This window comes from Emys orbicularis, chromosome 1 (assembly GCF_028017835.1).
Source record: "Emys orbicularis isolate rEmyOrb1 chromosome 1, rEmyOrb1.hap1, whole genome shotgun sequence".
NCBI lineage: Eukaryota > Metazoa > Chordata > Testudines > Emydidae > Emys > Emys orbicularis.
The window spans coordinates 241,478,712-241,483,364 of NC_088683.1; positions in this window are offsets into that span (position 1 = coordinate 241,478,712).

Genomic DNA, 4,653 nt, shown 5'->3' on the forward strand with positions numbered 1-4,653 from the left:
AATAGGTGGTGGTTCATAAAACCCTGCAACTGTGAATGCTCTGCTACAGTCAATGTGTAATAACATCATTTCTGAAAAATCATGTCTCCTTTAGGCCAAATTATCCCTGAAATATGCTATTCTACTGCCCTCTCTCTCTGGGGAGCAAAGAGGCTGTAAGTGGGGACAAGGAGGTTATGATCGTGCTTTCTCCCATTCGCTCTCCACTACTAGTTAGGTGCATAAAGTGCACTCCATGTACACATAGAATAGGACCTGGAGAGACTGTGCCTTCTAATATGTATTTAGGAGCCTCACTTTAGGCACCCAAGTCTGAATATTTTGGCCATAAGGCATCCAGATACAGTGGCGTCTGTGTTACAATTACTTCCTTTTCCCAGCACATCACTGCCTTGCAGAGGTATAACTCCATTCTCTGTTGGGCATTTAGCTATAGATAAATATTTGAAACTGTCAGAGATATATACACAAGAAAACGTGAAATTGGCTTAGGAAAGAACCAACTGCAATTTTTCAACAACTTTTGAACAAACTCCAGCTTTAACTGGATAACAGTAAAGTAAATGATCATGCATGCCAGAAAGCAGAATATTGCTCTTTAAGATTTTTTTTATTGTCATTTGCACAATCATTACTAAAAGTAGCTTTTGGTTGGTGAGCAAAGGGTCCTGTTATAGTTTGTAACTGCCAGTTTTACTAATAAATGATGCTAATAAAAATGTATAAAATAAATAAACTTACTTGATATGTTTACAATCATCTTGAGTAAAGAAGTATAGTGATCATTGGTGGGATATACCACTTAAATTAACGAACAAGAAAAAAATAATAGTTTGGAGAAATCTATGTAATTTAATATAATAAGCAAATATCTAAGTGAATGAGGTGCTGCTCAGTAAAGAATTCAGAAATACTTGGTCAATTTCATCCTTGGTGTAACTCTACTCAGATTCACCAGGACAAATTTGACCCATGGGTTACAGCGCCCACTGAAGGAGAAGCCTGTCATGTTAGTGCCTAGTTTGATCCCCATGGAGGACTATGGCATCTGCATGGTGTATATATGTGCAGCCACAGTTTATGATAACTACAATACCTAAACCATACAGGGAGCTAGCTGTATTGTTTCACCTGCTTGTAGGCATTAATTCTGTTACCAATTGCTGTAGGAAGAATTTGGGACTTGGAAAGTGAATAAATGGGAACTGATTTTTAAATATATATTTTTTTAAGATGTGTCTAGGGCTGATCCTGCAAACATGTGACTCGCACATTTCAATTGATTAGCAGAAAAGGAACTGACTAGAATGTTGTCATGCTACAAAGTGAGGAAGGAAATTGTCTTATTCATCTTAAAGGTATTAAATGAGAAACAATTTCTTTCCCATTCCTGTAGCATTCCAATATTGAGTTTTATTATTGACTGTTGTGATCAATGTATGTTCCCAAGTAAATAACTTGTCAGATGAAAAACTAAATTTTTGGATATCAGAATATGCTTCTAGAAGTTAGATGTGTGAGAAGGAGAGAAGGAGCAGCGGTCGGCAAACAGGGCGGCTAACAGGGGAGTTTAAGTGGGAGTGAGTCTCATTGGAGGAGAAGGTATCTGTACTTGCGTCTGTACTTGCGTCTGTCTTTGTAGTGCTTGTATGGGTAGAGGCCTGTAGGAGCAGTGTGCTGAGCCCCGAGCCCTGATTAGGGGGCGGAGCTTGACTGATTAGGGGGCCTATAAAAGAGGCCTCCCAGCCAAGCAGCTAGCAGCGAGCAGCGGTCGGCAAACAGGGCGGCTAACAGGGGAGTTTAAGTGGGAGTGAGTCTCATTGGAGGAGAAGGTATCTGTACTTGCGTCTGTACTTGCGTCTGTCTTTGTAATGCTTGTATGGGTAGAGGCCTGTAGGGGCAGTGTGCTGAGCCCTGAGCCCTGATTAGGGGGCGGAGCTTGACTGATTAGGGGGCCTATAAAAGAGGCCTCCCAGCCGAGCAGCTAGCAGCGAGCAGCGGTCGGCAAACAGGGCGGCTAACAGGGGAGTTTAAGTGGGAGTGAGTCTCATTGGAGGAGAAGGTATCTGTACTTGCGTCTGTACTTGCGTCTGTCTTTGTAGTGCTTGTATGGGTAGAGGCCTGTAGGGGCAGTGTGCTGAGCCCCGAGCCCTGATTAGGGGGCGGAGCTTGACTGATTAGGGGGCCTATAAAAGAGGCCTCCCAGCCAAGCAGCGAGCAGCGAGCAGCGGTCGGCAAACAAGGCGGCTAACAGGGGAGTTTAAGTGGGAGTGAGTCTCATTGGAGGAGAAGGTATCTGTACTTGCGTCTGTACTTGCGTCTGTCTTTGTAGTGCTTGTATGGGTAGAGGCCTGTAGGGGCAGTGTGCTGAGCCCCGAGCCCTGATTAGGGGGCGGAGCTTGACTGATTAGGGGGCCTATAAAAGAGGCCTCCCAGCCAAGCAGGGAGCAGCGGTCGGCAAACAGGGCGGCTAACAGGGGAGTTTAAGTGGGAGTTTACAGGGGGAGGTGGAAGGGGAGGCAGGAGGGCGCGGTGGTCGGTGTGCTTTGTTCCCTCAGATGCTGCAGGCAGAGACCATGGCAGCCATGAGCCAAGCAGCAGGGGACACAATGCAGATGAAAGCATGTAGCAGCTGCGGTATGTATATAGTCCTAGCAGGTGCACCTGATCAGAGGTATGTCTGTATGAAATGCCGCCTACTTGCCCTGTTAGAGGAAAAGGTTCGGGGGTTGGAGATGCAGGTAGAGACCCTGGTAGAGTTTAGAAGGGGGTTTGAGCAGCTAATGGAACAAAGGCAAGGGGTGACTGAAGGGGAATGCTCGGGGGTGCAGGTGGAAGTGGGGGCTATGGTCTGTGAGGGGGGAATGTCGGGGGGAGAACAAGAGCAGTGGAAGCATGTGACCGTGAGAAGCAGGCCAAGGAAAAGGAGGGCTAGTGAGGGGGAAATAGAACTCAGGAACAGGTTTGGGTGTTTGGCTAACGAGGAGGGGACGCAGCAGGTGGTAACTGATGGTGGGAGACAGAGGAAGAAAAGAAGGGCAGCTAGTCCAACAGACAGGGGGGAGGAGTTGATGGAGACGGCATCAATACTCGGCCCCGGGAGGATACAGGATGGCAATAGGGGGACTATAAGGGAAAATGGAGACAGACAGGAGTTACGGCCGCAGGGAACGGGGGATAGATTGGTAGATTGCGCTGCCCCTAGGCAAAGGCAGGTTTATGTGATTGGGGACTCCTTACTGAGGAGGTTAGACAGGCCTGTGACCAGGGCAGACCCAGAAAACAGAAGGGTGTGCTGTCTGCCGGGCGCTAAGATACGGGATGTGGACCTGCGGTTGAAAAGGATCCTAAAGGGAGCAGGTAAGAACCCCTTGATCGTCCTTCATGTAGGAACGAATGACACGGCTAGGTTCTCGCTAGAGAGAATCAAGGGAGATTATGCCAGGCTGGGGAAGACGCTTAAGGAAGTTGAGGCTCAGATTATCTTCAGTGGGATTCTGCCTGTTCCTAGAGAAGGACAGCAAAGGGCAGACAGAATTGTGAGGATAAATAGCTGGCTGAGGGAGTGGTGCTATAAGGAGGGCTTTGGGATGTATGGCCACTGGGAGGCGTTCGGGGACAGACAGCTGTTCTCGCGGGATGGACTTCACCTGAGTAGGGAAGGAAATAGACATCTGGGAGGGAGGCTGGCTCATCTCATCAAAAGGGCTTTAAACTAGGAACTTGGGGGAGACGGTTGGGAGATGTCCAGTTGATCTCCACGCCAGATTCCGACACTGAAAATGAGGGCAAAGAGATAAGCACAGATATAGATAGGGGTAGGGAATTGGACATTAGAAGGAGGGGGCGGATGGACACTAGGGGGTCCGTACCAAAGTGCATAACTAATGGGAGAAAGGATAGACAGCATACGGTAAGATGTTTATACACCAATGCGAGAAGCCTAGGTAACAAAATGGAGGAACTGGAGCTCCTGGTCCAAGAAATAAAACCTGATATCGTAGGAATAACTGAAACATGGTGGAACTGTAGTCATGACTGGAGTACAGGTATCGAAGGGTATGTGCTGTTTAGGAATGACCGGAAAAAAGGTAAAGGTGGGGGTGTGGCACTGTATGTGAATAATGAACTAAAATGTAAAGAAATAATAAGTGATGGAATGGATAAGACAGAGTCTGTCTGGGCAATGATTACACTGGGTAAAAGAACTACTAGAGCCTCCCCTGAGATACTGCTTGGGGTGTGCTATAGACCGCCGGGATCTAGCCTGGATGCGGACAGAGAACTATTTAATGTTTTTAAGGAAGTAAAAACTAATAAGAGCTGTGTGATCATGGGGGACTTTAACTTCCCAGACATAGATTGGGGAACAAATGCTAGTAACAATAATAGGGCTCAGATGTTCCTAGACGTGCTAGCAGATGAATTCCTTCAGCAAGTAGTAGCTGAACCGACGAGGGGGGATGCCATTTTAGATTTGGTGCTGGTGAGTAGTGAGGACCTAGTTGAGGAAATGGTAGTAGGGGACAACCTTGGCTCGAGTGACCATGAGCTAATTCGGTTTAAACTAAATGGAAGGATTAACAGAAATAAAACTGTGACTAAGGTTTACGATTTCAAAAAGGCCAACTTTAATAAATTAAGGCAACTACT